We start from the raw sequence: 26,686 nt of genomic DNA, 5'->3' as shown, positions 1-26,686 counted from the left end.
TCCCACGTTCTGAGATGACAACAGTGCTCAGCTTTCTTTGGTCTGAGTTATGGCACTGTGCCATGAAGTGTCTCGAGTTGTGAGAAGTCTTAAATCAACACTTTTTAACAGCGAAGAGTGAAGAAAAACAGTTTCTAAACCATATGAAATATTCATGTCTAGCATCTTGTGAGATACCATCTGGCTAAATGAAACCAGAGCAGAGCTGATGGTGGCACAGGAACACACGGGACAGGAAAGATGTGATGATGTGACTTGAAGATTCATTGTTTCGTGAGCTAAAAATGGCCACTGCAAAACCAGCAAGGATTGCTCCAGGACCAATTAACTTTTCAAACAAAGAATAATCTGAAAGAAAAACATTGATCCTTGGGGGTCTTTATTAGGAAAATCATAATATGCTTCAGTTGACAGATGAAGGCATTGACAATTTAATTGCATCTTATTTTTTGGTTAAATATTAAAATGTTTAAAGAAAAAACAATAACAAAAATAAGCTTACTTAAGAAGAGCAAAGAAAGAGCAAGTTGTGCTACAGATGCTGTGATCTCCTAACATTTTATATTTGTATTTACAGTCTGGGGGGTAAATATGCCCTTTTTTCCCTACAAGCCGTTGCTTGCATGGCATTGCACTGGGACTTAGGAGACGTGAGCTTTGCTCCTGCCAGAGCTACTTCTGTGATATGTGACCTTGAGACAAACATTTTTGCGCCTGTTACTGCTTCCCCTCCCACTTTCAGTCTATTCCAGATCAAAATAGTTTTACTGTGCCTTACATAATGGGGCCTCTAGGTGCTACTGCAATGTAAATAGTGTCAGCACAGGTGCAATCAAAGCAGAATATGGCTTTTATTATCCAGTTACAAGGTCACCATTGGGTGAAAGGACTGCTGCACTACGGAGACATCTCCCTATGGCTGCCTCCTGGTTATATAATGATGCTATTTCAAACTCAGGAATATCAGAGGCTGTCCCAAGCTGGATGAGTTTGCAGCACTGTGTAGCCTCATTGATCAAACGGTCTCACGCAGGTGGCACTAACAGTGCTCACACTTCTGGGGCCTTCCCCATGCTGATCCTTCTGGTTGAAATGTGCAAGGTTAATTAAGCTTTTAGACAGCTGAGAGGATGAGGGAGTTTTGGTGTCACCTCCGCAGAGGGGAAGGATGAAGGAGCAGCAGAGCCAGGACTGGTGTAATGCCCTTTCCCTCTGCACCAGGTAATAAAACCCAAATGCTTCCGTCTGAACAGCAGTGTCAGTCACAGTATGGGCTCTGCACAGGCTTTGAAAACCAGGGAAGGGAGCATCAACTGTTCCAGCCAACTCAATTTGAAAGCTGCCTATAATAACCCCCTTAAGAACATGTAAAACAGGCCAAATTACATGGTTACACAAATATTGCTGGGTTTTGGCATTTAGGAGGGAAAGACTTTGATCTGTTCAGTCTAAAAAGTGCCTAAAACATGCATGCACTATGTTAAAATCAAAGATTAAATGCTCTGCTTTTTGCAATTTCCAAAAGCCTCACTATTGACACTTTGCACGCAGCATGACTAAATTTTGCCTTAACAATGTAAATATCTATGCAGGAGTCATTTGGCACAGCATGCCATTGCAAAATATTTTATTTTTGGTAAAATGAGACTTCATACAGAGTTCTTATCTACAGAACCCCTTAAAGAAACAACACATTGCCTTTTAAAAGCCCCAACCTATCCCTCACTACCATCTCTCTTATTTATAAGTCTCGCCTCTGTGAAACCCTCTGGGATCTATGAATGAAAAGTGCTCATAAAATCCCCATGTGAGACTGATTTGAGACCAGTGGTACTTGCAGATGTTATGTCAGTCAAGCATCCAAAATCAGCCCCATATTGCAGTGTCCTCATCAGCAACTTGATGTCTGTGTCAGTGCATTAAAACATTCCATAGTCCTCCCCCACACCAATTCTGGAAGGTGTTTGGTTTTATCCCAGCAAGGAGCAGGGATCCTTTCTCCCTGCATTCCCTCAGTGCACAATCAGCTTTCCTTGGGCCTTTCTAGCAGCTCTGTCCCTTTTGGAATGGCAAGTTCCTTCCTCCCCTCCTCTTTTGGGACAGCATTGAGGGAACTCGGGTTGCTGGGAATGTCAATGCCAGAAGTGGCCTCTTCTCATGGAAATCAGGTGCTGCAGTCTGGCCTTGTGCACAAGGAAGAAGGAGAGAGGTTGCTTTTTTTTTCACCTTATCTGGGAGGTTATGTTTGTAGTGATGAGCCCTGGATATCTGATGTTTGATGAGCATCAGCTCCTTCCCTAGGACTAATTACCAATCGCCTCCCTCTTGCCATCTCCTTTTCATCAGGTCCTGTTCAGTAGGTTGCACCAAAAGTAATGCCTCCTGTTTATTTCCACAGAAACTACAAGTTACAAAGAGAACAATAACATGGTTTGATGGAGAAAATTCTCAGCTACAAAGCACTATTTTTCAAGATAGTCACTACTGTTAGCTATCAATTTTTGTCAGCGATGAACAAGAGCTTGCATGTCATGCTTATAACAATCTGCACCACTGTCACTGTTGCCATTATTGAAGCGCACCACCCACCACCTCCCTGTGCTTACATCCCTTGTTTGGTCTCCATAAACATTTAGCAAGCACTGACGAATGTCGGTGGTTGCAACTTTTTCTGCATGGAGGAATTTTCAGTTCCACACCTTTGCTTCATAAGCACTTCCATGTTAGACACCATTTTGTCAGACTGCCCCTCTGCTGCCATCTGCCACACGAGAACAAAATATGATGGAATATAGGCAGGAAGGTTCGTCCTCAGCTGCCATCCCACCAACACCCTCCACTGACATCATGGGCCAACAACATGACAGGATGCATTACTTGTGGTGCAGCCCTCATAAATGCTTGACACTCAGAAGTTTTCACAGATAAAGTTGCCAAAAAAGTGGCTTTGACACAAATGTGGCAGCCAAGGACTACATTTATCTATGCTGATCCATGGCACATTGGTACTGATGGCACTTCCCAATTGCTGGGAAAAGGGAAGTCCTGAGCTGAGCTGGGGAAGTATGAGAGGGGTAGAGGGATGAATCCATTCCAGGGGACACAAAGGTTTCACACTTACTCACTCCTGGTGGTATATTTTTAGATGGCCTTTGTAGGAGTTTGCAAATCATTTAGTTTTTATTTTAGATTTGACTCAACGGAGATTTTAGGGGTGGTGGTGTCAGTAACACAGACACTGTAGTTTTGCAGCATTACAATTATGAAGGCTAATGTCTTGACATTTTAACCATGCAGCACAACAATGCTGAGGCCACAGTCAGGCTCGTGGTTTGGATGTTGGAGGAAAAAGCAAACCATTGGAAAGCAAGTAGTGCACACTGTGCAATGCTGTGATCAACCACTTCAGAGGTAGTTACTCTTTTTAAAATAACTTCCTTATTCATAGAATAGAATCACAGAATCGTTTGGATTGGAAGGGACCTTTAAAAATCATCTAGGCCAACTCTCCTGCGATGAACAGGGGCACCTACAATTAGAGCAGGTTGCTCAGAGCTCATTGAATGTCTCCAGGGATGGGACATCCACCACCTCTATGGGGAACCCGTTCCAGTGTGTTACCACCCTTATAGTAAAAAAACATTTTCCTCATATCCAATCTAAATCTCCCATTTTATTTTGAAACCATTTCCCTTTGTCCCATCACAACAGACACTGCTAAAGAGTCTGTCCTCTTCTTTCCTATAGTTCCCTTTTAGGTAGGGAAAAGCTGCTCTCAGGTCACCTCAGAGCCTTTTCTTCTCCAGATTGAGCAGCCCCAGCTCTCTCAGCCTGTCCTCGTAGGAGATCCATCCCTTGGATCTTTTTGTGATCTTTCTCCGGACACGCTCCAACAGGTCCATGTCTCTCCTGTACTGATGACTCCACAACTGGATGCAGTACTCCAGGTGACGCCTCACCAGTGCAGAACAGAGGGGCAGGATCCCCTCCCTCGACCTGCTGGCCACGTTTCTTTTGATACAACTCAGGATATGGTTGGCTTTCTGGGCTGTGAGAGTACATTGCTGGCTTATGTCCAGCTTGCTGTCCACCAGTAGTCTGTATTGGATATCTGCAGGATGCAGACTCCACGCTGCAGTCTCTGGTCTTGATATGATAGGGTTTAAAATGGTTCTGTTAATTATCTGGGAGAAAGGTATCACATATTTCAAAGGAGAGGAAACTGCCTCTGTTCCCTTTTATGCACCTTCAGGAAGTGTTTACTGAATACATGTGATTAGGAATATGAATATTTCTGATTCAGAGTTGTTTGAAACTGCCATTTTGCTTCAACAGATGGGTGGAACATATAAATAGACAACATGGTACATATAAAGTATACAATATTCTGCATATAGAAGCAGATGCATTGCAGTTGCTAATTGATAGTGTATTAAAGTACGATTGCATGTTTATCTCAGCTTAGAGCTTACAAGAGGCAGCATGTTGCTAACACATGTATCTTTTTCAGACCAAGTTACAAACTCCAAGAGTCTGCAGCACCAACTTTGCATAAAGGGTGCATGCTGTGCACGTGCATGCTTTTCACAGCTGACAGTGTTTGAAGCAAACTATATGCATGTAGAAAATGTATGCACACGTTGTATTGCAAACTGAGGCACTGAGACATGCACCCTACCATACGTTACATGTACTGTATGTGTGGTACCTACACCAAACGTTTTGGAGAAAGTCAGTGCTTTTGCCCATACAGTCCCCGAACAATGGGAACGTGCAGGAAGTTGTGTTCCTTGAGTTGGAGGGAACCCATAAGGATCATCGGGTCCAAATGTGCATTCCTGCATGCTCTGTGCTTCTGCTACCAATCCTCTCTTCTTTGCTGGCAAATATTTCTAAGGTGAAAGTGGTGCATACTGGTTGTGGCTGCAATGTGGTACAACGTGAAGGATATGTACAGTTCGCTGTGCACCATGCACATAATGCTGAGATTGCGCACTGTGCAATATGAACCTCAATGATCATGTACACATAAACATACACATAATTTCCTCCGAGCACCTCATGCACTATTCACACCATGTGCTCTAAGCACTGGATGCACCATATATGTCATGTCCTGTGATCATCCCATGCACTATGCACAGCATGCACTGTGCACCTTGAGCACCAAATCATATGTATAGTTTCCTCTGTGTGCACCCTGTGCAGTACACGTACCGTGTTCCCTGTGGCACCCCTTCTACCATATGCATCACATAATCTGGGCACCCAGTGCACCACACAGACCATGCACTCAGCACCATGCCCATCGTGCACACAGTGCATAGCATACCCCATGCACACCGAGCACTCAGAGCACCCTGTGCACTCTGAGCATTCCATGCACCAAACGCATGCTGCACTCCATGCACTATGCACACCATGCACTCCTAGCACCTTGTGCACCATGCACATTATACACACCATAGAATCACAGAATTGCTCAGGTTGGAAAAGATCTTAAAGATCATCAAGTCCAACCATGACCTAACCATACTACCCTAACTCTAACAACCCTCTGCTAAATCATGTGCCTGCGCACCACATCCAAACGGATTTTAAAAACATCCAGGGATGGTGACTCAACCACCTCCCTGGGGAGCTATTACTGAGCCCCTGGTGCATTATGCCCACCTTGCACTCTGAGCACCACTCACACCGTGCCCTCCAGGCATCACACTCACCATGTACCGCACACATCACACACACTGTACACTGAGCACAGTGCACCTTATGCATCACCCCCACCACGGACAGCACACCATGCATATAAAACTAGAATGAGTCATAGAATGGGTTGGGTTGGAAGGGAACCTTTAAGATCACCTAGTTCTAACCCCCTGCTATAGGCAGGGACACCTCCCTCTAGATCAGGTTGCTCACAGCCCCATCCAGCTGGCCTTGGATGCTTCCAGGTAGGGGGCATCCACAGCCTCATTGGGCAACCAGTTCCATTCTCTCACCACTCTCACAGTAAAGAATTTCTTCCCAATATCTAATGTAAATCTACCCTCTTCCAGTTTAAAGCCATTTCCCCTCGTCCTGTCGCTACCCGCCCTTACAAAAAGTCCCCCCCCAGCTTTCCTCTTAACAACACACACCGTGAACCCTGAGCACCCCGTGCCCCGTACCCACCGCGCACCAGACTCCCGGTACACCTCGCGCACTCGGGGCGCGCGCCGCCGGCAGCGGTGGGCGGGGCGGAGCCTCCCCCTCCAGCGCTGATTGGTCTCATCCTGCGGCGCGTGCGTGCGTGCGTGCGTACGTACGTACGTGCGTGCGTGCGTGCGTGCGTGCGTGCGAGAGGCGGGGACGGGGAGAGGAGCAGCGCGCGCGCGAGGTGTAAGGAGGGGGGGCGGGGATTGGTTGCCATGGCAGTGACGTCAAAGAGTGCCGGGGACGGGGAGACACGGAAAAGGTCAAACTAAAGGCGAGGAGGAGACGCGGCCGGGACGCGGATCTCCGGGCAGCTCGGGCAGAGCCGGGCCGCAGCCGGTCTCGTGAGCCCGGGCGGCGGCTGCGGGCGGCGGGGTGCCGTGGGCGGGCAGGGCCGGGCTCGGGCGGGGCGAGGCGAGGCCGCCGCTCCTCGTCCCCCGGGCACGGCCGCCCTGCACCGCATCCCCTCGCAGGTACGGGGAGGCGCAGAGGCCGGGCCGAGCCGAGCCGGGACCGCACGGGAGCCGGGGAGGGGGCGGAGGGTCGGCGGCCCCCGGCGGTGGCGTGGAGAGATGGGGAAGAGGCTGCCCGCCTCCGCTCCATTGGGCGTGGGGGTCTTCGGGCCCCGCGCTCCTCCCCGTGAGCTCCCCCGGGGTGGGGGAGCCGCTCTGCGCCCGCCGCTCTGCGCCCTGCTGGGGCCGCCCCGCACCCACAGCCCGCTGAGCTGGGAGGGCGGCGGGGGGTTTGGGAATCTTTCTTCTGTCTGTGGGGATTATTATTGTTTTTCTGTGGGCTGACAGGAGTTATTCCCCCTCCTCCTCCCCACCTCCCTCTGGCCCCAGCTTTGCATAACTCTCCTGCTGTCCCTTCCTCCTTGCACTTTGCCCTCAGCCCGGTGGTCTGTGGCGTGATGGAGTAAAATTGTGAAGGACTCTTTATTTTTTTTGTTTAGTGAAGGAGCTGTATCATAGACAAGCAGGCTGCCTAATGTTGTATATTCTTACATATCTATCTATCTATCTATCTATCTATGTATATATACTTTTTTTTTTTCTTTTCCTCACAGTGCTGCAGTAGGGTTCAGTGCTCTTATATGCCCTATGGCACAGCTCTCTCTAGCAAACCCTGGAGTGAAGCTGCTATCAGTGTGTGGAGACTTGAGTGCCACCGACAGTCTGTTGTCTCTTCATGTTCAGAGAGTTATGCAGAGGGACAGGAGTGACTCAGTAATAGGAACTATTAGTTGCACTGAGGCAAAACCAGGTGAAGTTATGACTTGGTTACTCTGTGACCTTGGGTCACTGTTCTGCATCACTCCTCTGTTTGCTTATGAATTAGAAATAGTAATGCTTTCCAAAAACACACTGTGAATAAACACTAACGAGCCTGAAATGCTTATCAGCTGTAGTAATAACAGGTTGATAGTTACGTTGTTTCTCTATAATAGCATGGACAGTGCAGCCTGGATTGTTTTGCTTGCAAGTTCTTCCTGTGGTAGTAACTTTGCATAGAAGTAGACTCTTGCTTTAAAAGACATTTTATAACTTGTGATACTGTGTGATGTGCAATGTTACAATCATAGAATCGTGGAATGGCTTAAGCTGGAAGGGACCTTAAAGATATTGAGTTCCAACCCCCTGCTGCAGGCAGCGTTATGTCATATTTCATATTCTTATGCAGAAAGTTCTCTAATGAGCTTTTAAATGATCACCATTCCACAGTGCAAATAGTGTTTGTTTTTCCTCCTGTTTTCTTAAAACAACACCAGTACTGCTAAGAAATCTTGTGAATTTCTAACGTGTCTCTGGGCAAGGTGATAGATTGAGGCTTTTGATATAGAATTGGAAGAGAGATATTCCAGTATATCTGTTCACATCTTGGCATGATCAAGAAATTACTTGGAACTGGTTTGTAGCTCACTGTGCCACCACGCAGCTATACTTGCCAGGGTTGAGTAGTAGTGTTTACAAGGTGCTGTCTTGAGGTCCCTCAATATTTGCAAGAAAATACTGAAGTGGGTGACAGTAAGTTCATTACAACAAGCTGAGCAGTTGAGGAAACAGTATTTTTATTCTCACATTATAGGGTGATCTGTGTAGAAAATCAAATGGCTTAAGTGTGCCATGGGCAAACACATTCACTGGAGGAATCTGAAAACTCTGTAGGAGTTGCCTGGAGTGGTTCGTGCTGCTCTCAAGAGCAGTGCTGCCACTGCCATAGCAGGTGAGCTGGAGCTGCTGCTCTCTGGAGTGCTGGGCAGAGTCAGCTGAGTTTTCCTCTGCAGTTTTGCTTTATGTAAATTGAAGCAGATAGCTTGCTTGTTTAATGTTCTTTGATTTTGTTTTTTTTCTTTTTTGTTTTTTTCTGATCTATTCTGGAACGATACACCACAGAGGAGCACTGACTGCCTGGTATCTTTAAGTTTTGCTTCTGAGAGTAATTTGTTCTGTAGTTTATCACTTGTCTGCTCAAGTTTGTTTGGAACTTCCATAATGCTAAATAGGACAACTGTTCTGTGTGAGGAGGAGGTGAGCACAACAGAAGACTTTTGTCTTCGGTTTTAACAACAAAACTGAAAGTTGCTCTGGCAAAATGGCAATTCATTGTTAATTCATGAGATGTAGGTGCCCTGGAAAAATCAAATACCAGTTTCATAGCTACCCTTAGGCATCTCTAATTTATGCAGGCAGGGCTCGCTGAGTAACTACTGAGTCTCTTTGACCTTAGTAAGTTTGCAGAGGTCATATTTTAAGACAGATAAGTTATGCTTGAACTATTTTCTCAGTAAGTACTAGGAGCAAGTGTTTGTGTACATAATTACGTGCTTTTTTCCAATCCTTCATTACATTTTCTGTTTTTCTTTAGATTCTGGCTTGTAAGTACTACAGTAAATCCTAGAGTCTCTTTTGTTTGTGTTTTTTCTTAACCTGTCATCTTAATATTAGTAAGAAATGTGAGTTCTTGAGGACAGCTTCTTTTTTGGGGTCTCAGTAAAACAGTAGAAACAAAGGTTTCACAGACTTCTAGAAAGACAGTTGTAGGATCAGGGGAACTCGGGGTGTGGGAAGCCAGAACAACCCAAACGTGTGTGAGTGACATCAGCATTTTTCTGAGCCATTTATGCTGCTCACTTCTGTCGGTTCCCAGCAGTGCCTGTGTCTTATGTAAGCTCACACTGTACATCCCGTCCTGCTGTTCTCATGCATGAAAATCATTGGCGTTATCTTACTGTACATTTTGAGAGCTGAGCAGTTACTGGCTACTTGTTGTCTCAAATGTCTGCATGCAAGTCTCTCACAAGCATGCTGGAGAGAGCTATGCCAAGAGCATGGTGCTGTCCTCCTAGGAGACATCAGAGGGATAACTTGGAGTGAACGCAGCTCGTCCTCTGCTCGCTCTTGTAATAGGCACTATGAAGTAATGCAGCTAAGAGGTAATTGTACTGCTGCAGACAGAAGTCCTGATCTGTATCACGTGCAGATGGACCACTAATGCAGTTTCGATGGCTGGTGATAAAAACTGACATAGAAAACAAAGGACAATGGTTTCAACAGAGGCTTTAATAACGTTAGGACTGGAAAAGAGAGGCTTTTATATACTCTTACTGTGCACTGCTTGTTACAGGTCTTGGAAGGAAACTGTGCCTTCAGGTGGACTGATGCTTTACCCTTGTTCCTGTAGTTAGCATTTAGTGATGCATAATGAAGGTACTGTCACTGGATGGGTGAAATTGGAGCAAACCTTCCAATACAAGGCTTCAGAAACAAACGTTCCCTCTATTTTTTTTCTTGCTAAATCTATCTGTAATCATCAGTCATAAAATCCTGCAGTAATGTGATATCTGTTAATGCAAAATAAGTTGGCCACCTTCTCTAAATGCTACCCAGTGCTTCAGTTACGAAGCAAAGCTACCTCTACTTCTTCAATACTCCAGTGTCTTCTGTTTCTGCTCTTCTGCTCTCATGAATGCGCTTGTGTGGCACCGTGGCTTGTTTGGGGGAGCTGTGTTTGCAGGTCTGTAGAGTTTGCTACAAGCACTGATGGGAAAGGCTGACAGGCAGGAGTGCACCTGGGTAGGAGTGCGTTTGTGGAAAGGCCTTGAAAGATTCCTTCATTCCTTCCTTGTGGCTTTCCAGTGTGATCCGTTCCGTGCTGCATGAAACAATTCCTCATTGTGCTGGAGTGTAAGACTTAACAAGGAAGCTGGCCATCTGAAGAGGAACAGGTGCAATGCTCTGAAGCTTAGAAGCGAAATAAATTCCTGAGTGAGCAGATCTTGCAAAGTTTAAGGTAATTTATTGGCAAAACATCTAAGAAAAACTTGAGTTTTCGTTTTGAGTAGGGAATTGAATGATCTCTGCTGCCTTTATCACACAAATCTAGGAATGCAGTGGTTCTTTTTAGTGCTTTTTGTTATTTTTTTGAGGATATGAAAATATATTTTAAAAGCGTATGCAGGAAGATGGACTTGCAGCAGCCATAAAAACTTGTAAGAAAGCACCTGCACGTTGTGCATCTGGGATTCCATGGCATTGTATTTTATTGCTCTGTGGATACTTACGTGACTATCAGAATGTACATCTATGTTGTCCATATTCAATAGCCTTTTCATTTTGTTCATGTGGACAGAATCTATTCAGGATGCTTAAATCTGCTAAAATATTTATAAGAAAGTTGGCCCTTGGAGCATGTTTCCCACAGGATGCAGTGGGTGTCAGGGCTAAAGGTCAGTGCAGACAAAGTAAAGTGAAGGTTCTTTTGGATTTATTTTCTTTCTTTTTTCTTTTGAAAAAGAAAATTCTCTCTGTAAAGAAGCATGGAGCTTTTCTTTGCAACTTCCTAAGTTTCCACACACTAAGAAGTGGGAATGAACCTGTAAATGCTCAAGTCTTTTATTGAAACTTTCTCCTTTTCTTTAGGAGAGCAGAAAAAAAAAAAATAAAAGCAACAACCCCAGATCAGTGCAGTTAATACATTCATGGACTCTGAGCATGGAAGATCCTGGTGTAAATGAAAAAAGCCAGATGGAGTTTTAAGTGACTGTCATGTACAACTTAAGAAACGCACATTCCTGATACTAATAAAAGGGCCAGATTGGAGCTACATAATTAATCCCAGTGTCCTTTTCAACACATGATAAGATTTGGCTACAGCAGTCGTAGAACTAATGGAGACAACTGTCAGGTTCTACAAGGCAGTGGATTGTTTGCCTAAAATAAAAATACCGATGTGATTATTCTTGTACATATATTTGTGTCTGCTGGTGATCAGTACTCATGTCCCAGTTCAAATGGAAGATAAAGGGAGCTGATTTGCTCTTGAATCTCCTTATTGCCTTAAGTATCTATATAAATATATATTTAGGATGGAAAGTAAATGTTTTTTGTTATTTTCTTTAGGAGTTAGATAGCAAAACTTGCTCTCCTTTGGAATTTGTTTGAAATGTAGTGACTGAAGAAGGAGCAATTCTGCAGTTATGTTTATTCACTGTATGTATCAGTGACCTGGAAGAAGTGTGCAGGAAGGGGCTAAAGCAAAACTGCTTCTGAGATGGCACAAAGTGTCTGCCTCCAACACACAGGAGGAGGAGTGGGCAGATGGCAGTCAGAACAAAACAGGTGAATAATCAGATTGGGAACAAGCTGAGTAGACTGTGCAAGCATGTGTGGTATTTGCAATTTTGGTTTAGTTACTGTGATAGGGATTTAATTATTTTATGATCTATGCAAAAGAATGGTAAAAAAAAAAAATCATGAGCTTGCCCAAAATGTAATGGTGGAAGTATGCCTGCTGTTGTCTGAGAGGGCTTCTGGGAGGAACAGAAAGGTCAGAGCCTTTGGGGCTGAGAGAACTTAAGGAAAAACAAAAGAAAACAAAAACCACTTGTTCAGTGTTACAAATCTCACCTGCAAGTTTATTTGGATTGTTTTGGTGTTTGTAGCATGAGATGGTATTAATACTCTGCAACATTACTGCCTGGATGCTACAGATATTCTGTGTCATGAGAGATTTTGCTGAAACAAATTAGAGATAGCAAGATGTGTTTGTGATATTTCAACTAGGTAAAAGAAGTTCTGTAACTGGTTTGAGAACTTTCTAGACTAGACAGCTACCCATTGTGTAGCTCTGATCTCTTCCAGATTGTAGCCTGGAGGCACTACTGGAATGATGAAGAAAAAAGGGATTGTAGTGATGAGTGATTGATCCCTTAACCCTTAGCATTGTGGTAGGTGTTACACTGCAAGAAAATCCACAGGTAGAAATGCATCCCCTCTCACTTTGCTTAAGGAAGTATAGAATATCACTCTGTTATAACGGAGGCTATCATCTGTAAGAAATCCATTGAGATAATATTGATGAGCTTCATAGTAGCTTGTCAAATCAATCTCTTTTTCTGTATATGTCTCTCAAAATATTCTTTGTTTCTTTTTTAGGGAGTTCAGTAACTTGGGACACAGCAGTGAGCTGCTCTAACTGGAGAACACTCTTCTAACCCTAAAGGGGAATTGCTTTGTCTAAGGTAGCACTTAATGAGCAGAAGCACAACCCATCTTGCAGTTCAAAACTTACTTGGTACACGTGAAGTTGCTATGCTTGAAATTACTCTTTGATAATATCAGTTTGCTCCTTGTGTACTGTCATCTTAAGATACCTCAGTCTGAGGTGAAGAGTTCTACTGCATGAGGAGGTTGAGGGAATTAAGGCTGTATTTCTGCACAACTGAAGGCTAGAAAGATAAAGGAAAAAAGATTAACATATTCACAAGGGGTGCTTTAGATAAGATTTCTTCCTGTCTGAGGACACACTGAATCCTGTGGGAATGAGGCAGCTATACTACTAAAACACACTTCAATTCTAATGTTTCATACTGAATCATTGCTATAAGTGGTATTAGTGGAATTTATAAAAACATTAGCATTTACATAAAGAATATAGGAATAAGTTCACCTAAAACATCCTTTTGCTGTGTAAGAGCTGTGTGGAGAATGAACGAACGCTTGAAGCTAAACGTGAGTATAATAAATCAAAATGCCAAATGAAGCTCAGAGGACTTCAGCTATTCACTTCATTGTTTCCTTTGCAGATACAGCACAGCTCAGCCAAATGCAGAGTTGTCATTGTTCTGATGTTCAAAGTAATTCTAAATGTTCTTCAGGATGGAACTTTTCTCTTTGCATTGTCTTATACTGTTTATTAATTGTTCAGTGCATTATACTCAGCATTTTTATAAGCAGAAGTTATGGTTTAAGTCCTCAATTCGGAGTAATTGGTGAGGTGCATTGTGAGCTGTTGATGACCTACAGAAAAGGCTCAAATCTGTACCTTCTGGAAACTGCTGTTTTCCAAAGCTGATGCTTGGCAACAGAAGATGCCCTGCTGACCCTCTGCGGCTTGGCAGAAAGCGTTCCTGAGTGTGTGAGCTTCCAAAGCTTATATCCCAGGGTACAGCCTGCTCAGGGCTGCTGGCTGGCACAGTGCATTTCCATCAGTGTAAAATGGAGGTCACAGTTCAGTAAAGTATAATTTGGAAAAAGATGGTAAAAAGTAGAACAGATTTAAATGCCAAAACTGAGGTTTTTAAGCAAGTGATGAACTGTCTAGATATTGAGCTGCTGTTACCTGGGATTTCTGAGATGTAGCTCAGTTGTTGGACCTGAAGAGGCCATGTTTGCAGCAATAGTCTCATGTCAGCTTTAGCTTTGATTATCTTTTGATTAAGTATTACAAGATTGCTGTGAATTCTCCATCGCAGTTTCTTATGTGTTTCCTTTGTTTTGTACTTACTCTGTGGTCACAAAAGCTGCTTATTGTTCATGGCTTTTCCTAAAGATGGGTATCTTTGTGCCTAATCACAGAATGGCCCGGGTTGGAAGGGACCTCAAGGATCATGCATCTCCAACCCCCCTGCCACAGGCAAGGCCACCAACCTCCATATCTGATAGACCAGGCTGCCCAGGGCCCCATCCATCCTGGCCTTTAACACCGCTAGGGATGGGGCATCTGAAGTGCCTAAAGGCTGTTGCTTTTTCTTTCTATCCATATTTACTCTGCTGAGTGGTCCGTATTTAACATGCATCATTGCTTTGAGCATATTCTTACAACGTGTTCATTTACACTAGTGTTATGTGTTCTGCTAACCTCATGTTTTCTGAGAGTTTTTTCAGATATTGATATAAACCACATATATATTATTAGCACTGCTGCTAAAACTTGATAACTGATCTGTGCTTGTGAATGAACATATTATTTTCATTGTTTCCTCTCAATCTACCGCTTTTGAAGGTTTGGTTAAATAATTATTTTGGAGATTTCCAAGAATCATAGAATTGGTTGGGTTGAAAGGGACCTCAAGGATCGTCAAGCTCCAACCCCCCTGCTGCAGGCAGGGCTGCCGATCTCCACAATTAATACTAGACCAGGCTGCCCAGGGCCCCGTCCAACCTGGCCTTGAACACCTCCAGGGATGGGGCATTCACAACCTCTCTGGGCAGATTTAAATAATAAAACTTCAGTATCAATATTGCATTTACCTCTAGAAGGATAACTAAACACTTTTTCCATCAAATTAGTTTAAGACAAGAAACTTTACAGTGAACTCATTTCCAGTACTAGTTTTGGAGTATAAATTATCCCAACACAGTGGTTTCCAGAATTTGTTTTCTTAGTTTCTCTTGTCTTATCTCCCACATTTCTCTGTAGGCCAAGGACATCATTCTTTTAATACAGTGCTTTGCTGAGGAGAACTAGCTATCTGTTGATAGATCAGGCATATTGGGGTGCATTCAGGTCACTGGAACACTGGGATGTTATTTGGGAAGGCAGTTCTGCAACTTGTCCCTTGTTTGTTCTGTGTCAAGGGAGCATTATTTTAAGAAATATCAAGGGAAGTTAAGGTGACTCCTAGAGCTTCGTGAAGGCTGGTCTGCTGTATCTGTAGGGTTTTTAGTAGAACCAACAACTAAACAGCTTGCAAAGTTCAATTTGCAAACTTGAGTCAGCTGTGAGATAGGACAGATTCTTTCCACCAGATTATTTGTGATATAAGAATACTGGCATCATCATGCAACCAAACGTCTGCTGTAGTTCTTAAAGACTGTTAATCATCAATTAAACTGCACCAAAAGAGTGTTTTCTTAAGTCAGCTCTTTATGAAGAAAAGGTCAGTAGTAGTTTTATGTCCTTTTGTTGATATGTTATAAATGTATTATTGTAGAAGTCTACTTGATAGTAGGTAGTTCATAGTATGTTGATAACGCAAACTGTCTGCAAGCTTCAGTCATTTCCTCAACCTACTGTAACAGCAGAATTTATTTTACTTGTCTTGATAATGCTTGTGCAGTTAGGAGTTCCAGATCACTGGAGACTGAAGTACTGTGATACATAGATTATTTATAAGTTGATCTTTTCTGTCTTTTAAGCTGTATGTGGAGGATGGAATTCATTTGAGGAATCCTACTTTTAAATAGTAGAGTATCAAGTTGGGTGTAGAAGGACTAAATGTGAGATTGTTTGCATGTGGAAAAGATGTTTGATGGTAAGTACAGCCAACTAATGCTAATTCTCTTGCACTTAATTGGAGCATAAGATTGTTGACTGTGGGACTGTGTAAAGACAATGAGTTTTGGTCTGTTACTGATGGAAGGTATATTTTATACAATGAATAGAATTTGGTATTTGCAGCCTTTACTTTAGTGTACCATAGGTCCCATTGTGCAACTGAACTTCTGCTTCACTATTTCTCCAGAACACGTGTTGTAGAAATGATAGGGTTAATGCTCATTATTCTGGTGCTGGTTACATTTGAATTCTTCAAACTGAGAGGCAGATCACAAACTCCACATGAAATTGACCTTTTAAAACTGATTTCCTAGAGTAGTTTCTTGATGTTTTTACTACTTATCCATTGAGTTATTATGGTTTCCACAGGCTGCTTCTTGAGGTGCAACTGTTCTGTAAAATCAAGTAGGAATTTGTAGCTGGTTACTAAAAATGAAGAATAAAAGCAATGGGTTTGTCTGAACTGAGCATGACAGAAGTCCTATGAGAAGGTTTTTTGTTTTTCTTACAGGCACGTTATTGTTGTTCATGTGTAAGTATGTGGGAAAGAGTTGGTATGGTTAAAGTTACTTCTCTTAGGTTGTTTTCTTCCTAGTTTTGTGGTTCATTTGTGTTGGAGAGAGTCCTTCCTTTTAATGCATTTTTGTTCTCTAGGGAAGTGCACTTTAAATCTAGATAAAAGCTAATTTATCATGTAGAACCTCGAGACTTAATGATGTTTCTGTGTGGGAGCTCCTCTCTGGGTTTGGCTTGAATCTTGTGGGCAGATTTTACCACAGACCTGTACCTTTCATCTAATGAAGTAATTGTTGTCTGTCTGTTAATAACCAGCTACCTTGGTTAGTGGATTTTGCAAATACTTTTTAAGAATTCCATTGTTCAGAAATCTGTTGCACTGCCAAGTTCTCCAAGGGAGGTTTTGTCTTAGGTGCTGTAGATGCTTTGGAATACTGAGGAATGTTTCTGTTTGGTTTTGTGTTGTTTTGATTTGCCTTCTGCCTCTCCTAAAGGTCAGAATGCTTTCTGAACTGATCTGTACTATCTGCATACCAGCAGGTGGAGCATTGGTAGCACAAGATGGGCTTCTGTCACTTAGTTCAGGTGTCTGGGAGGAAAATAGTTCCTTCAGCATTTTAGAATCTCCATGCAGGTGGAAGCTGCTGAGTGTTTGGCATTAACGTGTAGCATTAACAAAAAATGTTGAAGGACAATTTTCAGACTTGCAGGAGGGGTGAACTTGGATGCAGAGAGCAAAAGGCAGCTTGGTGTTTCTCTGCTTTTTTTTTTTTTTTCAAATGCCAGTTACCTGCTGTGAGGCGTGGAATTATTGAAGCTACATCTAAATGACTGTGAAGCTTTTAAGGGAACAGAATTTTGCCATGTTTGGGGGGGCTTTGTTTGCTGCAGAGTGAGAAGAGGTTCATGTTGTGGTTTCACAGGTCACCTGCATTGATTTGAAGTTGTGTTGCCACCAAAACAGACATTCCTGCCCTACAGTTGCTTCCTGCCAGTGCCAGGGACTGCCCTGCCATCCAGTAACTGAGACCACCTGCCTGCAGAAAACTGATCTTTTTTTTTTCCCCTCACTAGGATTAGTTTGCAGCTAAATATAGTGGTTGGGTCCCAGTAACTTGCATCATATTTTTATCAAATTCCTGTAAGGATGGAAGAAGCAAGAATCCCTCAGCCAGAAGTGAGGACAAGCAGGGCTACTGTTCTCCTACCCTACTCTTCCTATGATCAATCTAAATCACTCTGAAATCACTGTGTAAGTACTACAGCAGTCTTTTCATGTCTTTGGAAAGGTCCCTTATGATAATGATGCCAGCCTAAAGATAATGATGATAAACAAGATTTAATACCTCTGAGTGAAGCTCATATTACAGAGTTGTCTTTTGAGGTGTGACCAAGATCTCAACTGCATGGAATTTTTGCATTCATACATTAGTCTGTATTTTTCAGACATACCGAGATGTCAAGTGTTTGGGTTCTGTGACTTAAAATTTAGCTAGTAAATATGGTCTCAGGATTGACTTTGGAATGACTTTACATCATTATCTGCAGAACACCTGTTGCTGGAAGTTGTGCAGTGGCATTCTTTGTTGCTGATTCTGCTTTTTCTCCTAAATATATTTATCTATTTTCCTGTTCAGTTTGTTTCATGTGAAAAGCAGAAAGAAGGAAGATGAATCTTCATTCATACTCCATAAAGTACTTAGGGTACTTTGCCAAACTGAAGTTGGGAATATTTTCTAACAGATCTCCCACAATTTTTGGAAATTCTGCTTGGAACAGTATTGGGTGTAATTTGGCAATGCAAGTTTAGAATGTTTTTTGTGACATGGTGGACGTTAATACGAACCTTGGAATGGGCCTGTACACTTCCAGCTTCTTGGAAAAAGTGCTGCTTAATGAAACCTTAAGGTGTTACTTCAGTTTGTATTGCAGCTCTGTCTTAAGTCTTACAACTTCAGAAAAGATTTCCTGCCCAGGTGTTTCTCCTGCCTCATTTATTCTCATTGGATATATCACTAAACTTGCAGAATAACTGAAAGACCACTTAGGAGATTACATGGTTTAGTAGGGAAATGGTGGTGGTAGGTGGACAGTTGAGCTAGATGATCTTGGAGGTCTCTTCCGACCTTGGTGATTGAGGAACCACTTCTGCTCCAAAGTTTCCCAACTGCTTGTTTATTGGTTTAATTCTGTTTATCAGTAAAGCTCTGTACTTGTACTGTGACAAAAGAGCAGTTTGGTGGGTCATAGAGTAAGTCTCCTGCATTTTGTTTATTATGGTTTGAAAAGCCATATTTAGAGTTGATGGGAAATAAGATTTAGTAGGCAAAGCAGAGAGCAGAAATCTGAAGTTTGTCCTTAAACGTAAAGATTTCTTGCATGTTGCTGAAGAGTCCTTCTTCAAAGTACTCTTGTGGGAGACATCCTACATCCATTTCAAATTGAAGACAGCTTCTACAAAACTCGAAGTGAAGATATCTTTCATGCTGTCTACTCTCAAAGATGCTGGTGTAAAATAGGAATCTGGAGGGGTTTTTTGAAGAGCACTGCTCGTGATGTATGAAGGTGACCCACAAACTCTCACTGTAGTAACGATTGCCTTTTCTTTTAATAGTCCAGCAGCTAACTGCTACATTGTTCCAAGTAAGGAAATATGAATCAAAACCAACAGATCCACTCCTCCCATATTTACAGACTAGGAAGTCTGTTTTGCTGCTTTGAGTAAGAAACTATATATGGAGGTGGCTTGATGCTACAGCAAATGTTGTTTGAGAGGCTATGAAAATAGTAGCTTTCTAAAGATATTTGTCAGATCTTTTGCGCAATTGACTTGAGAATATGAGGAAATATTTTCAAAACTAACTGTTTTGCCAGTGGGTTGTGTCTCTTTCCAGTTACTGTCCTGAAAACTGATTTTCTGATTTTTTCCTGATAGCAACTTGGTGAAATCTTACATTTTGGAAATGTTTTAAGAGTTATTGATTTATTTATTTGCTGTTGCATCATTTTTGTTTTGCGTTTGATATTGATGGTTGAGCAAATGCTGTGATGACATGCTGTCCTTGTGTGGATGTTTCCTTTGGGGATGGCAGGCTGTGTACACGTACTTAAAAGAATGGGCCTGTAGCTTATTACTGCACAACAAAACTTTTTTTATGCACACTTATATGATGTCCATGACTTGCATGCTTGCTGGGTTGTGTTTATTTTTTGTGGGTAATTCAGAAGTTGTATATATTTTACTGGGACCAAGGTTAAGATTCAGAGTCTTGCACAGATCACTGATGTCCTTCAAGGTTTAATTGTGATGAAGGAGTTGAGCTTGCACTTCACACCATAAGGAGAAGTTGTTATAACACTGCACTTCCACCAAAGTCTGCTTCCTTCAGTAACAATCTCAGATTCTGCTTATTGAAATTGTGCATGTGAGAATTTGTCATATCTGTGACTCAACGGGTTAAAATATGTTCACACAGAGCTGCACTTAGAACTGTTGTATTGTGTTCCCTTTAGATCTCTTGGTGGCCTGGCCCAACTTGTGTATTTCCTTACCAGCTTCTCTAGTAGTAGAGTAACTTGGTGTAGTCTTAATTGTGTTGCTGATCTTAACTGAGCATCCAAAGTGCTTTTGGTCAGCAGGTCATCAGTAGGACTCTGTGGTATTGATGACTCATTGGAGTTCTCAATTTGTTTCCAGCAGCATTACAGAGGACTACTTATGGCAGCTGGTATCACCAGAGAATTATAATGTCAAATGGGAGTGAATAGTCATTAAATGAAGCATTCTAAATGTGTTATCCTTCTGGAGTGTGCTACATCAGACTGGGCTGATACTCAGTCAAAAAAGGGGGGGGTGCATCTCAGGTCTTGATTTCTATTTATTTGTTTTAGGGAAGGTTTTTCCATTTGCTCTTGATCATTTTTGAGTCAACAGGTAGGAAGGACTTCAGTGTTTTGCCCTGAAAAACACTAGATGTGTTTTTCAAGCACATCCAGTGCCTGATAGACTTTCTGGCTTTAAATTTAAGAATTTATTTCAGATTAACTTCTTATGAGTAGAGCTCATCTGATATTATTCCAGAGAACATCTGTTGAAGGTATTCTGTATCCTATTTCTTGTCAAGTCCTAGGGTTGGTTTTGCCCTCTTGCGTCTTCCTTCTGCTCCCCTTAAAAGAAATGATCAGATTAATTTCTTCATGTTCAGTAGTGTGAACTTTCTTTATGTGTTTCAGATTGAATATAAGATGCAGATGATCCTCCAAGGAAGCTTTTTCTCAAAAAACAAACAAAAAAACCTAGCTCATTTTCTGAAGACAACTTTGTCAGTTGAACTAGAGATGCTTCTTACCTTGACTGAAAAAGCAGACTATGGGCACAAACTGGAAGACTCCTCAAGGTAAAATAGAAACATGTCATGTGGGGGTATCTGTATCCTATATAAAATGATTTGTTTTAATACTTTGTAATAAGGTGTCTCTAGGACTCTACCCATAGATCAGGCAACCTGAATCACAGAATCACAGATGGCCAGGGTTGGAAGGGACCTCAAGGATCATGAATCTCCAACCCCCCTGCGTCATGCAGGGCAAAACCTGGTTTTGGTGCAGCTTTTCCAAGGAATAAGACTAAAATTCCTTTCCTGTAAGAGAGACCAAAAGAGAGAGTTGAATAGAGGAAGCTATAAAATCAGATCTATTTAGTGCAGGCAGCAATATTTGAGTTAAATGTTAAACTCACTGAGTTTGTATAATCAACATAGACACCTCTGAAGAGGTAATATTACTGTGAGAACAAAGAAGGGCATCAGCTATTTATGTAACATCAGGCCTAATATGTAGGATGTATTTCTATTTCTTCTTAATTTGGAGTTCCAGGTATTCATTCATCTTTCTCTTGAGGTCAGTGCACTTTGATGTATTTCCCCTGCTGAAAAAGCAAAAATTGCAGAGCATATATGGCTGTACATTATATAGCAGCAATCTGTTAGAAGCTGTTCTCAGAGAAAACAAAAATATAGCTAAGGATGCTAATACTCTTTCTTCCTTTTCCTGTACTGATTGCAGGTAAGCCTGCTGGTGGGAGTTTTTATGAGGGTAATACATTATGATAAATTGTTAGTGACAGATGGATTTATTTATTTTTTAACTTAGCTTACTTCTAAAGCAAAATGATCTGGATTAGCCACTTCCTGCCCCCCAAAGTGGCTGCAGAACTTCTCAGGTTACCTGAATTAAAGACTTAATTTGGCTCAGTAAGTTACTCTATCAGGGTGAGAGCCAAGAAGGTGTTTTATAAATGCGTGACTTCTTCATGCTGAGCAGTGTTGTTCAGCCAAAGGGAAGAGGAAACTCAGGGGGGAGTCTCTAATTGCTGCTTTCACTTACCTAATGGATCCTGAGAAGAAACCAGATCGTTCTTGGTGTTGCACAGTGAAAGGGTGAGAAGCACTGGACAAAAGTTGCCGCAGAGGAAATTCAAGTTAGGAGTAAGGCAGGAAAAAAAAAAAGGCCTGTGAGACTACTCAGAATGTGACTAGATGGCTCAGAGAAGCTATGAAAAATCCTTGCTTGGGGATGCTCAGATTTTGAGTGGAAAAGACTTTGTGCTTTGAGCAGGGAGTTTGCTGTAGGTGATTTCCAGAGGACTTTCCAGAGATCACTTCCACTGTAAGATGTTTTTGGTTTCCATTCGGTGATTAGTTCAAGATTTTTCTTCACCAAGAAGGCTTATCGTTGTTCTAAGCTGTCTTTCTGATCTTCTGTGGTAATCACTTTTCATGTCTCATTTGTTAACATTATGCTTGCTGGAGTCAGAAATGGTGTCTGTGGAGACGGTGCTTTTGTAAAGCATGTATTAACTGAAGGGCTCTGACTGCATGTCTGTTTTACTGTGTCTAAGTAAGGACTTCCAAAAGTGAAACTAACTTTGAAGGTTCTCTTGCAGTGCTGTTTCTGGTGTTGTCTTTTTCAGCGTCAGTTAGTTTTATGTATTTACAGTTCACAGCACTAATATTGAGCAGAATATTTTGGAGCAAAGTGAGCTAAGAAGTTGAAGGCAGATTGTATTCTCTGAAAGAGAAAAAATCTAGGGTGTGAACTTTGGTGCAGATGTGCAACCTAATGGTGTATTCAATTTCTGCCTACTGTTCCTTTGTTTTAAATTGCTTATTTAAAAGTATAAAAACACCCTTCCCTTGTGTTCGACCCCCAGCTTTCTCTGTGCTCAGTATACTCCAATTAATACTGAGATGATTTAGATTGCAGGTGAATACGTACCTGCTTTTTCATAGGCTGTGGAGAAGGAAAGTGAGCAGTCTTTGTATTTGCTACTCCTGTATATTTTTGGGAATTAATGCAAGAAGTGAATAGGGGCAACTCTGTCTTGCATGCTGTGTCTGTTCTTGAGCTTGTTAGATTGCAGTAATTCTCTCTGATGCAGTTCTGGGTTTATAGTCTATTTTTTTTTTTTTACCTATTAAACCTCCGTTCTTTGAAACGAGTGAATCATGGGGCAGTGTGTAGGACAGCTTTTTTCTTCCTTATGCTTTGTCACAGGAGACTAAACTTACAGTTTTATTCTAACTTAGCTCCCCAAGATATGCAGAGCATATGGGTGGATACTGTTCTTAATCAGGATCTGAACTTTATTTTGGCTCGTACCATCATTGTTTTGTTGTTTATTCTCCTCCTCTGGTAAGATGAGAACAGTATTTTATGACAAAAGCATTCAGTTGATTGGTTTTCTGTAATGGTTATGTATGACATTTGCATCCTCACTGAAATTTGGTCTTAGATATGTTAATAGTGTACTATTTTTACCCATTCCCATGCATTCTTAAAATATGAGATGCTGTTTTTCTGACAGCTCAATTTAAAAAATCTTTTTACTTCTTACACAGTGAGACTATCAGTTTTAGTGTTTGTACTTATGTATATATTTAGTGTATCCTTCGAGTATTTGATGAGAGCTTATAAGCAGGAAGGAGAGTGATTTTTTTTTTTTTTTTTTACACTGTCTGATAGTGATAGCTCAAGGGAGAATGGCTCTAAACTAAAGGAGGGCAGATTTAGGTTAGATGTTAGGAATAAAATTCCTTTCTCAGAGGATGGTAGGGCACAGGAACAGGTTGCCCACAGAAGTTGTGGCTACCCCATTCTGGGGTTGTTCAAGGCTGGGTTGGATGGGGCCCTGGCAGCCTGATCTGGTGGGTGGTAACCCTGCCCATGGCATGGAGTTGGAGCTTGGTTATCTTTAAGTTCCTTCCAATGTAAGCCATTCTGTGATTATAAGAAGCAGAGTGTGTAGTTTCGTGAAAATATACAGGGAATGCAGTTCTAAAACTACATACGTGTGCTTCCTACTTTATCATAGTTCATTGTGCACTGTATACTTTTAATGCTAAAATGAAACACTGGCTGTTAAAAGATGAGATTCTTCCCCCACACTAGGACAGATTGTATTCTGTCTGAATCTGTGGGACATTAATGCTGTTGAAATTGAGTTGGACTATTTGAGAGCTGAAAGCTGTGGCACTTTAAATGCAGCACTGATTCAGACACTGTGTTTTACTCGGAGCAAATAACTTAATGTCTAATATTCAGTTATGTTCTGGTCAATCAACACAACTTAAAATAATTGGAGCAGTAGTGAGGATCTGCTTTAATTCTTTTTCAGTTAGTTATTTGTGTGTGAGAACTGAGACTTTGAATTCATTGAGTAACTGTAATCATGCTGATCATGGAATGAGGCTGTCTTAAGATGTGGGAAGAAAAGAAGGAAGAAGCTCTGTTTAGCTTCCTTGTTCCCCTGCATCTTCCTTTCCCTTCTTGCTTTCCTTCTTCCTGTCTTATTTAAATTTCTGATCACGATGCAGTCCAAGCTCAGTATGACTGATTAAAATAATCTGTGGCACTTGGGAAAACTGCAATACCTCTCTGTGACCTGTGTGGCTTGGGTTTGGAAACTGTGAGAGAGCACAAACTTCAGGTATCAGGTAGTGCCCTTTTTGTCAGTGTTAAAGCTCGTGGTGATTCCCTTCTACTGACATCTTAAGGCTTGTTGAGAAATGACAGATTGGTAAATATTGTGTGTCAGGAGTAGTTTATGTAGTTCAAAGATTCACATGGTTTCTTCATGTTTTCTGTATGTGGAATTTGAAGGGGAACTCACGCTGCAAGTAATGCTTCATTCATCGTTGTTCTTTAACAAATACAGTTAACAGCATTAATGCAGGCCAGCAATCAATGTTCTTCTGTTTATAGTGACATTAGAATAAGTCCTGCTTCTGTGCTTTTAAGCTATAGCAGAATTGAAGGACAGAGCCTTTAACAACAGCTGGAGTGTGCTGTCTTTTTATATTAGTTTGTAAAAAGTAAAAGTGTTCAGGAGAACAGCAGAAGATGCTTTATCTTCAGTTTTCATAAAAGAACTTTTATGGAGGCTCTATCCTTCACAAATATAGTAGCACAAAATTGTGTTGCAGATATATTAACACTGTACTTGGACGGAGCTGAAAACTTAACTCCTCCATATTAGATGCTGTTTTATCAAATGTCCAATCCCAGCACAACAAAAGACTTCAATGTCATTTATATTGGTTGTTTTGTGGTGATTTGAGTGTTAAAATGAAGCTGAAGGGAGTGTCCTCTCTTTACGCAGGTGACATTGTGATAACCTTCATTACTTCCTTAAGGAGGAAGTGTTAAAGGAGAGCAGCATAAGAAATGGTTCACTGCAGCATAATGCTTAGCAGCCTAATTAGTTGAATACCATGTGCCTACCTCTGCATGAAATAACCCATTTCTTCGCGAGGTAAAATAGGAAATTTCAGTTTTGGAACAGCCTGAAGAGGCCTTTGTTGGAAATGTCCACTGGCTTTTTAACTATTTATTCTCAAATAATGAAGGTCAGCATGGTATCCATAGAGACTGCATGCAGCTTCCTCATTAATCTTGGCAAACTCCTGTAATAACTACTTTCACTTACTACTAACAAGTGTTCACGTTTCAGAAGGAAACGTTTATTGGAAAACTGTATGAGGTTGACATTCTGTAACTGAGAGATCTTGTATGTGTAGTTTTTCTTTAAACTCTGTTAGAATTTCCCTTTACAAGTTGCCTTGGAGGCCTGAACAGCATCAGAACAAGCAACTTTAAATTGCAGGAGTCTGCGTATTTCCTGGAAGCAGAAAACTACTTACTGGCTAAGCATTTTCTTTCTGAAAGGATAAACAATGATAAACAAGGATAAATCTGTCTGCTTTCTGCTCTATTAGTAAAAGGAATGTTTTCTGCTGCAAACTAGAAGATAAAGGCACTTAAGTGTTATGTGAATATGATCAAGCCAGAATGACAGGATTTAAAAAAATAACCTCATAGATTCTCCACCTCCTTTTTTTTTTTCTTCTTTTTTCTTTAACAAAGAATGGGAGAACTTTTGCATCACCAGAACACCACTGAAGTCCTTTGGATTGATTGTCAGGTTATTTCTGTGCAGAAGATTCCAATCAGAGCATTGATATGAAGCAACTAAATGAGTACTGTATGTCTAATGATGACTTTGATCTAAACTAAATTCTTTACTCTTCGATAGTATGTTGTCATTCCAATATTTTTCATATTGGAAGCGTTCTTTTAAGTGAGAGGAAAGAAGTTGACTGCATCAGAACAGAATGCAGTCTTGTGGGAATTCTGGTACTGAGTTGCTGAAAAGGGAAAGTAAAATGGTTCCATCCCGAGGCTGTTACTGTTTTATTCCCACTTGACCCTTTTAATGTTTACCCCAGGATTAATCTATGTATATATGTATATATATGTGTGTGTGTGTGTGTGTGTGTGTATGTGTGTGTGTGTGTGTGTGTATATATATATATATGTAGGGAGAGGGAGAGTGTAACAGAGCCTTAAACTGATTAGTTATTGTGATGCTGAGAAATATACATATTTTTTTCATAATTGTGCCAGGTCTGTTTCTAAGATTTCTTTCATCATGAGTTTTCCTGTTCTTGTGTTTAACTTTGTACATACTTATTTAGAAACATAAGTACCTGTGAAAGAGTAGATCGTATGGATGCTTAGAATGGAACTCCATTTATTTTTGAGAGTTCTGGTAATGAAGGTATAGGAAAATAAAACATATAAATTTATATATGTGTATATATAAATGTATTTGAACCTGAAGAGTTTGAAAAATGTGTATTTAAAAATTAAGTACATATATTCTTATGTCTTGCATTTAGAAACATTAAATATGTGTTAAATCTAGAATTGTGGTGTTTTTAGATCAGTATTTGCTTTAAGTGAAACTGAGATTTTCTTCAGAATTAGTTGAATGGTATCTGATTGGAATGTCATAGAAATGAGTCATAAATCTTTTTATTTTCCCCCTCCCCTAAAGGTGATGGACTGCTTTGTACTG

General features: G+C 41.3%; 2 long non-coding RNA genes across 2 annotated transcripts; one reads left to right on the top strand and one right to left on the bottom strand.

Moving 5' to 3' along the window:
• Nucleotides 1–362: 362 nt before the first annotated feature.
• Nucleotides 363–6,312, bottom strand: LOC146544803 (uncharacterized). The gene is made up of 2 exons (XR_014882700.1): nt 6,175–6,312; nt 363–4,184 (listed from the first exon to the last, which is right to left on the bottom strand). It is a non-coding gene; the product is annotated as an uncharacterized LOC146544803 (long non-coding RNA).
• A 90-nt stretch (nt 6,313–6,402) lies between these two features.
• On the top strand, nt 6,403–26,684 carry LOC109366917 (uncharacterized). The gene is made up of 3 exons (XR_014882697.1): nt 6,403–6,668; nt 10,332–10,485; nt 11,595–26,684. It is a non-coding gene; the product is annotated as an uncharacterized LOC109366917 (long non-coding RNA).
• Nucleotides 26,685–26,686: the final 2 nt, after the last annotated feature.

Source organism: Meleagris gallopavo, chromosome 3 (genome assembly GCF_905368555.1).
Source record: "Meleagris gallopavo chromosome 3, MGAL_WU_HG_1.1, whole genome shotgun sequence".
In the NCBI taxonomy this organism is placed as follows: domain Eukaryota; kingdom Metazoa; phylum Chordata; class Aves; order Galliformes; family Phasianidae; genus Meleagris; species Meleagris gallopavo.
This window is presented reverse-complemented; position numbering and strand designations above follow the sequence as displayed.